The sequence below is a fragment of the Cajanus cajan genome, chromosome 6, assembly GCF_000230855.2.
Source record: "Cajanus cajan strain Asha chromosome 6, NIPB_CcT2T_4, whole genome shotgun sequence".
In the NCBI taxonomy this organism is placed as follows: domain Eukaryota; kingdom Viridiplantae; phylum Streptophyta; class Magnoliopsida; order Fabales; family Fabaceae; genus Cajanus; species Cajanus cajan.
This window is the reverse complement of record NC_138522.1, coordinates 10,715,775-10,726,307: the sequence shown is the minus strand read 5'-3', so window position 1 is coordinate 10,726,307 and position 10,533 is coordinate 10,715,775.

Below are 10,533 nucleotides of genomic sequence, written 5' to 3'. Positions count from 1 at the left end.
ATTTAATTTTTCATTATCACTATTCTTATCAATATTATTACTATTATGGTATATATTTAAAAATACTTTGGTTAGATATTTTTATTTTGGAGAAAAAAATTAAAATATCAAGTCGTTACAACTTGCATCTAAAATTCAAAGGTTAAAATGATATCACATCTAATTAACCATTTCTCCAATAAAATCTTTGACATAGTAACTTTAAATATTCATATCAAATATTGTAATATTTTTTAAATACTTAATTATATTGTTGAATTTATATAATAATTTAAAATAACAAGTTATCACAACTTGCATCTTTAAATATTAGGATAAAGAGAATGTCGAGTTCAAATAATCTTTTCTTTAAAAGATATATTTTATTATTATTATTAATGATAAAAAAAAGATATCATAGTTATTATTATTATATCTAAACAAATTAAAATACATGAGAATTTAATGCATATATGTAAAGAAAAAACTTAATCAAATAAAATAAATTACTATATAATAAAATAAATAAATAAATAATTATCAGCCATAATTATAATCGTGAAGTATAATAATATAATAAATCATATATTTTAAAAAAGAGAGGAAAATGAAACTCTAATAGTTAAAAATTTTTAAAATTACCAAATGGACGTGGCCCACACATCTAACCCAAGGAAGAAAGAGAAAAATAAATAAAAGAATTATATTAGGAATCTAGTTAAGGTTGTCACAAGCTCATTCAAAATAGAAAAAGAAACAGAAGGAAAAACTCGAGAAAGGGACGCTCTATGCTAGGGTTTTGCATGCAGTTTCCTTCCATGGACATCAACAATGTGATGATGCATTGGGGCATATCGACACGATGATACTGTTGTGGTTGAAATGGTTGATCATGCAAAGAGAAAAGGGAAAAATAAATACAATGAACGAGAGAAAGATGAAGAGGAGAAGAGGATTGTTGTCAAAAATCACCTCCGACGATGACGCACGGTGGTTTGTCACAACTATGTACAATAAAGGTGCAAGGAAGAAGATGAATATGGATATCACCGCCATCAAAAATTGCCTCTAGCGGTGGCACACAATAGTTTTCACAATGGTTTGGTCTACATAATGGTATGTCATAGCTACGCACATCAAGGGTGCAAGAAAGAAGATGAAAGCATACATTGCTGCCATTGGAAACCTCTAACGGTGGGGTGTGGTGACATTCAAGATAATCGCCCCTCTATTGCATTAATACTATTCACACTCTTTTTTACTTCATTATCATTTTTTACCTATTAGGGGTTGGATTTTTGTTTGTTGAAAAGAGAACTTTTTATTTACACACATATCATTATTTTAGGATACAAAATATCGTAGAAATTAAATTAGACATAATATTGATACCTAAAGTTGTGTTTACACATTGCTTTTGTCTCTTTTTCTGCCTATTTCTGAGTTCCTTTGTCTTCCACACACTCATTCTTAGTAATTAATCATTTTATGGTTTATTTTGTTTTAATTTTTTTTCCAACCCTTTGTTCATGTTATGTTACGGTATTTGTAGACTCACAATTTGATTATTTTTTTATCACTACAATTTAACCCTTCTTTGGTAGTTGGTGCCAAATTCATGATTTTGGAAGCATATCTAGCAGAAGCGGGACCTTAGGGGCTTGTTGGTGGCTTTGGCAGCAAGGCTCAAGCATAACTAGTGGGAGGAGGTTCAAAGGTAGAAATAGAGTGTAGGGTGGCATAAATTTGGTACAGAGGAGGATTTTGTTTCCTTTTTTCTTCCTTTATCTTTTTCTAATATATATATATATATATATATATATATATATATATGATTTTAAATTTAGTTTGTAATTATTTTTATTCTTGAATCAATGATTTATTGCATTGAACAAAATTATTGTTCTAATTAGGTTTGTGAAACCTCAAATGAGAAAAATAAACGTTATTATGATTGGTTTAAATTTTTTAAAAAGGAAATTAATAAATGATAACTGAGTGCATGTGAGGAATATTAGTAAAGAAATAAGGGGACAAAATTACGTGTTTACATAAAGTATTGATCAAAATTAGCTCATCTTTATTAAAACATATAGACCACTTACATTAACAAGTATAATAACGTTACAAATGATTTTGAAATAGAAACATGTGTTTGTGTTAATACATTAAGAACAACAAATTTGAAACATAAAAAACAAATTAAAACACACATTGAAGAATAAATCACAATGAATACAAACATCATCACTTTGAAATGCAACATTTTTGTTTGATATGTAGTTTGAACTATAGTATGTTCATTTGATGGTCAAAACAATCTTCCATCGAATCCTATACCATGTAATATTACATTTAAATATCATCAATAACAATGAAAATATCAATAACTAACAACTTGTGATCTTAAGCAAATTTATTGAACATAAATTTGATGTCATCGTTTTAGATTAGCTTGAATGATGTATATTGGTAGCAACTATTTTCAATTGATATAGGACATCGATAATAAATTTAGAATACTCATTTGCAATCAACTTTGATTATCCTTCATTGTATAACATGTCACAACTCAACAAGTATCGTGTATGCCCTTAGTTTGGTTAATCTTCCATTGTGATTCTCATTCATAACATAGTCAATATTGACCTATGTTTGAGTGATCTTCACATCGTTATAAACAACTCCAATAATTACTAAGGAACTCACTTTTTAAAGAGGGTTCGTAACTAGTATTTGAAAGTGAGGAGTAAAGGTGTGTGAAATGAACAAACAAGACCCTTATATATATATATATATATATATATATATATATATATATATATATATATATATATACACACACACTAGTGATGGGTACTATTTTTTAAAATCTCTACAAAGTCCTCATAAAAATAAATATTTAAAAATTACTTCGTACTTAGTAATATTATTATATGTTCAATTAATTATCTTCTAAACCCTATAACATAATTTACCTAATTTTATGAACATTAAATTAATTGATAATGGATAATAGTCAACAAAAAGGGTTAATGTTATTAAATCTATTTCAACAAAACGAGTTAATAGTCCAAAAATATTACACAATCAACAAAATACATAAGAAAAAATCATAACAAAAAACTTCATCCATGTGATCTCCAAACTAGATCATGCTCATCATGTGAAGTAAGAATACACCGTCTTTCTTTATGTCTAGCATCACTGTCTAAATTCTTCTTGACACCCTAATCATCATATGGATCATCTCCACCGAGGTTAGATTGTTCCGCTACAAATGTTGCATTTAGTTCATAACCTAAACCAAGATGTTGGGAAGAACTACCACCACCAAAAAAAACTTGTTGTTAGTCCAAGACTCGTGAATGTTGTACCCTGCCAAGGTTCTCCAAATCGATAAGGAAAATACGGTGCAAATGGGGTCATCATGTTTCCGACATATGAAATAAGAGTAAATGACTTCAAACATATTCATCGGCCATTGAGACCACATAGTTACTGGTCAGGACATGAGCTACATCAGATGATGAAGGTGTAACAAAATCACCATTATCGCCAACATCAAAACCACCACTACTACCAACGTCATTTGTAGGCGCACCATGTACAAAAGAATTAAACATACTACATGAAATCACCATATGGTGACATTCGGGTAGCATAATATGTCCCTGTAGGGGTCTCATTCGACGACATTAGCAACTCCAATGATTGGTGCTCAACCTACCTGTGTCGATGACTCAAACCGCAACCTTCACATCAACCTGCCCCAATATGCTCGACAACCACTAGATTTGGCTCTATTGTGATGGAAGTAAAGCTAGTAGAGAAGGGTACGCAACCTTGTGCACCTTATGGTGAGCCTCCAAGCAGTTTGCGATGTTCTTCCTCTTAGCAACAAAATTAAAAGAATCTGGATGTGTTGGGTTGATACCATGGTACACGTACTCTAACATATTAACCTAAAAGAATAAATAAATAAAAATATAAAACAACATTGTTAGTCTAAGATACAAATAAAATTTTCAAGCTTAATATGATTCATATACCATAAGTGATATACTTACTAACCTTGCACCTAAAGGAATACTAATGGTAGGTAGAGGTGGATGTGGTGGTGTAAATATTGGGAACTAGTACCATGCTCATTCATGTAGTAGTGAACATGCACCACTTATTTCCTTGTGGTTATAGTTGGTGGACAAGCACAATTCTCTATACATATATGCTAGTATAGTAGATCCCCAAATCGTATGACCATAATGATCTAAGTCTACAAGCATAGGCAAATACATCAAAGGTACATATGTACCAGAATAATCAACAAATAGGAAACTGTTAATAATTCGTAGAATAAATGCTTCACTAAAGCATTCCAAGTGCTTTTGACTACGAACATGCTTAGACACATCAAAAAAATGGCGATCAATCCAATTCTTCAATATACCATCACTCAAGACATTAGATGAGGGTGAAACTCTTAATAGTTGTCCCACAAGATTAACCCAATGACGTGTAGCAAAGCTGGTGATGAGCTCCCCATCAACCTTCAACCCAAACAAATTAGCAACATCCTCAAACATAATAGTACACTTAATGAAGGTCATATGAGACATATGGGTTTTTGATTTCCAATGCTTAACGAATGCGAAAACTAGGTGGTGGTCAATTGGATTATACATGATCTGAGCCATTATTAAAAACCCAACTCAATGCAAAAGCAGTTGAATTTCATCTAGAATTGTCCATCATGAAATTCACTCTTTGTAGCTCTTTTAACCTTTAATATCTTATCTTCATCACCATTCAAAATATGCTCAGACAAATAATATGGTTGCAACTTCAATAATGAGTCATCAAGAAGTCTAGAATGTACGATTTGTCAAAACAAATTACAATCATAAAAAATAAATTTCAAAACTTAATTTTGTTAATATTATAAAATCATGACAAATTTAATTGACCAAATACAAAATTATAACATAATTTAATTATAAGTTTACAATATCAACTAAATATAAAAAAAAAATCTAATATAATATTTTAAACAATTTATTTTCTTTAAATTAATTAAACTTTAATAAATGTATAATAATAAAATTCATCTATGTCTACTTTAAATTTCTTATATAATAATTTAAAACTATAAACAAAATTTCAAATAAATATATGTTTACAATGTCAAATAAATATAAATATTTTTTCTTAAATTTGACTTCAATCAATATACTAATAAAATACATCTAATATATAACTTTATAAGTAAAAAAACAATTGCACAAATTTTATCATATTTCATAATTAATCCTAATTTTAGACCCCAAAAATTTAAATAAACTATAAATGTTTTTTTTTTTTTTATTTCTACAAATTAAGTAATCAAATAAATATATAATATTTCACAAAAAAAATTAGTAAATAGTAAAACAATCAATGTGACAAATATTCAATTCAGAAAATTTAAACTATAAACTAACAAATATTATGAAATAAATAATTTTTTAATTTAAATATTGTAACTAATCTTCAATGCACTACTACAAAAATACTATTCAACGTCGCCATATCTACATCAGTTTTAAAAAAACGATGTAAAAAAGTGTGGTGGTATTTTTGTAACTAAATAGAAGATGCAAGTATATTTACATCGGTTTTGGGAACAAACGATGTAAATATGAAGTATTTTTACATCGGTTTTGGTGGTGACCGATGTAGAATTCAAATCCCAAAAATATTCTACATCGTTTGTGTTGGTGATCGATGTAGAATTAGAAGGGCATAATTATTTTACGACGTTTTTATTGGTGACCGATGTAGAATTGGAAGACATTTCCACCAACACAAGATCGATCTCGTGCGTTCTCATCAGTGCGCGCTTCTCCAACTCCATGCGTAGGAAGCTCTTTGATTGGCAAAACATTCTTCGAGTGTTCATCAACTGATCGTCGACTCTCGTGTAGTAAGCTCATGCCTTTTTCATTCTTTACTAGTGCAACTACCGTAGGTCCTCAAGGAACTAGGGTTTTCCATTTTCTTTCTGAATGCACTGAAGCCCTCTTCTAATGAAATTGTCTTTTTCTTTTTTTGGGTTTGTTATTCTCTAAACAGAGCCAAGCCAGCCAGAGGTGGATAAGGCGTGGCGGGAGAGGAGGTGTGTGAGGCAGAGGAGGCCGAGGAAGAGCGCCATGACGGTGTCGAGGATCTCCTCGACGCGGGAGGTGTCGACGTGGACGAGGCGGAGGTCGAGGTTGGCGACAAGGGTAGAGTCGACGGCGCGGTCGGTGGAGCCGAGGTAGAGGATGAGGTGGTAGGTGCGGAGGCGGCGCTGGGCAGCGTGCGGGAGGTAGGCGAGGGAGTGGAGGAGCACAGCAGTGGCTGACTCGATCTTGTCATCGACTAGCCAGCTAAGGGGGACATGCTCAACGGTGGCGACGCCGACGAGGGATTTGAGTTCGAGGGAACAGTCATCAATGCAGTTGAGGTATTATAACGGTAGAATGGATAAAAATCATGAAATAGAGAATATTAAAATAGAAGGTAGATTCAATTTGGAAGAATGCACGAGATTATTGTAGGTGGCATGGTCACAGCTCCAAAAGCTTGATTAGTATTGATATGAAATTAAATTAATTCATAATCTCTTTAATATCACTTTAGTTTTGTTTTAATAAATTGAATCAATCTTTTTCTTTCATGAATGAAAATAAACATCCCTCTGCCTGATTCATATATATATATATATATATATATATATATATATATATATATTGTAATTCAGAAATCCTGACCTGTCTGTTTTTATCATTTGTTGTATGGTGGGGGTGTGTTAGGGAAAAAATAAAGCACGGTTCTCTGTAAATTTGAAAACTTGAATTTATAGCTAAAGAGAATGATAGATTACTAGTCATTACCTGTTAAGCTTTTCGAGTAAGCTTAGAAACTCTAGACTTGCACACAAGTATTTGGAAATAAACTTTTCATTCCTCATCAATGAATTACATTCCTATTTATAAACTAAAAGAAATAACTAACTAATGATAACAAAATCTAATCATATCTACTACAACTACTTAATTGATAAAAGGATAAGTTAATGATAACAGTCTTATCCGATAAATATTAAGTAACAAAATCTTTTGTCCAGTTGGGTGCTCTTCGTACACGTGTGGGTACCTCCCTTTTTGCATGGGTTGTATCATTACCCCTACTGGATAGACATTACCAATAAACCATACATAGTATTCACAAACTAAAGCAAATTTGGATCTTTTCCCTCTCAGTGGACAATTTGACTTTGATATTTAAGATGAAATGGTACCATATTTCATATTTGGTGGTTTTCTTTTGGAAACTGCATTGCTTATATACCACCATTTCATTTTTCACATAATAGACGTTGAAACTCTGCATTATCCATATGAATAAATATAATTTTCATATTGGAAATGTATAAAAGTTATTTATGGTTAAATTACTACATTTCTTCCCCTTTGCTTCTTTGTTATTGTTGTTTATTATTATTTTGTCCTACAGGTTGGTAAGTTGTTATTCATTAGTCAGTCATCACTCGAGCCTTGGAATTTTCTCTTCTTAAAAGGGTTCAAGCTTGTTTCCATGTAATGGGTTCAAGTATGTTTCCAAGTAATGTATTTAAAATAAGTGCCCCTTCCACTTTAAATCATGTTTCTTAGCAAGACAAAATGTATCAATCAAGAAAACTTAATTTTATGTTAAAAAGATTAATACAAGATTCTCAAAAGTGGAATAAAGAGAAGCATCATTATTTTTTTGGTAACAAAAGAATCATTATTATTTATTCGTCTTTGTAATTTACTTTTTGGACTGCATATTTTTTACATTTATCTGATTATTTTCAATAATAACCATAATTGATGTTCTGTTTCAAAATTGAAACTTATTATTTTTCTTCATTTTTGAATATACAAATACATTAAGCTAAGTTCGATGATGTGCAGGCCACCCATGGGTTCTGGTTGGAGGTGTCGCTCCTAATAAACCTCTTGATTCTGCTGTCTTGACTCGTTTGAAGCAATTCTCTGCAATGAACAAGCTCAAAAAGATAGCTATTCGAGTGAGTATCCACTAGTTATTTGAGATTAGAAGTACATTATATGTTGCAGTATTTAGTGTCTCATATACGGAAAGTCGAAAACCTTGGTGCTCGAGAACTATCTTATTTTATTGGTGAAATTTAATTTTACATATATGGTTGTCAAGACATTCACTATAAATATTAAATTAGAAATCTCCTTGATGGCTTTTAGCTTGTGTGCGGGTAACTTATAGCTAGTGCGCTTGATTCATATACTTTTGTACCATTACCAAGTTTGAACAAGTTTTTTTATTTATTAAACAAGTTAAACTGTATATCCACTTTACTCAAGCATTACAATTGAGTAGAATAGTGCACCATACAATTTTTTGTTTGAGATTTATATATATATATATATATATATATATATATATATATATATATGTTTATTACAGGTAATCAGAATGAATCTAAAAAATAAATGAAGTTTTTTTTTTAAATGCAATCTACATCGATTGTCAGTAGAATTGATGTAGATTTGTGTACAAATCTACATCAGTTTCAAAACCAATGTAGAAGTGTATGTATTTCTAAGTTGCCTTATTCTACATCGATTTTAGAACCGATGTAGAATACCTCGCAGAACCAATGTAGATGATACATCATGTAGTAGTGATGAAAATACAAATCCAAAAGCAATAAGTTATGAGATATGATTAACACCAACCAACTTGCAAAATAATCCAAAAACAACAAGATGAAAAAATACTACCGAAACAAATATAACAAACAAACATATACATATTCAATCCTAATTTTAGATACTAAAAAAATGTATAACCTATGAACATTTCCTTACTTTTACACATTAAGTAATTAACTAAATATACAATATATTAAAAAAAATAATTTCTAAATAATAAAATTATAATATTTAGTGTCACAAATATTGAATTAATAATATTTAAACTATAATTTAACAAATATTATGAAATAAATTAACTTTTAAAAATTAAATATTGTAACCAACCTTCAATGGAAATACAAATCAGGAAACAAGTTATGATATTTGATTAATATACCAACCTACAAAATAAATTGATAATATATATTAAAAATAAATAAAACAACAAAAATTACTACCAACAAAATTTATCAAGAACTACAATAAAATCTAATCTAACAACTAAGAATAAAAATAACAAGACAAAGAAATTAAAAAAAAAATACCAACCAATTAAAGAAAGTACATAAGATGAAACAACTGAGAAAAGATGAAGCAGATGAAACAATAATCTGGAAAACGCCTACGGAGATGAACAACCAAATAATAACAACCACAACAACAAAAAAAGACAACAATAGAGAAGCACTATGAAATATTTTTAATAGAGTGAATGAGAAGAATAAATAAAGGTGAAGGAGAAAAAGAAGAGGTGGCATTTTATAAAGAGAAGGAAGGAGGAGGGGCTATGCATTTTTCAAATTTAAACACTCCCCGATGCATTTCAAAAATCAAAGGTTGCACTCTCATTTAACATGCGAATTGCATGCGAACTATGCAGACGAGACAATGACATAAAATGCCTCAGGCCCTAGGCATTTTATGTGAGATTCAAAAATCAGGGCATTTTGTTTTATTGCATGCCCCCTTTCCATGCTAATCAAATTGATGGGACATGATAGAAGACAAAGAAAATGTTTGGGGCCTATTAAGTCTCATTTATACTTATTTTTAGATATGAATTATTGAACAATTCCACTCACCCCATGCACTCTTGAAATATAATTGTTCTCTTTTGATTCAATTTTATGCAGATATAGCTAACCTAAAAATCATTTGACAATACCCTAATACGCCTCATTTTTTGTGCAGGTATTGAGTTGAAGAGTTGAGGTTGAAGACCCATTGGATTGAAACTTAAAAAAGGTAAGGAGCAGGAGAAGTAGTATCACGCTAGGCACAAGAGTACCTGCGTCGGGCTTACTCAAGACAGAGAGCAACATACTCTACAACTCAGTATCATGTCGAGCGCAAGAGTACCCACGTCAGGCGTGCTTCGAGACAGAGAGCATCTAACTCTCTAGAAGACACTATGCCGGGCGCATGAGTACCCGCACTGGGCGTGCCTCGAGACAAAGAGTAATTACCTCTCTGGAAGACCTTGCATTGGGCGCGAAGTATAACGCGTCGGACGTGTAAACCCTATCCTGACTCATCCAGCTCGTATTTGATCAAATCTTCGAGGCTTCCTTCCTTATTCACACATAGAGCGACTTCTAAGAGTTGTGGAAGGGATTCCCGGTGCTTGGGACCGTGCTATGTGTGGGTCTTTCCTTCAGTTCTTCCATCTTTTCTTTCATCTCTATTTTTGTTTCACCCTCATTGTTTTTAGCGGTTTTACCCAATATTTTTTGGGGTTAGATGTAACCAACTAAACTCTTATGTAATCTTCATCTTATCAATGATATATGCTTATTTCATTCATTGTTGTGTT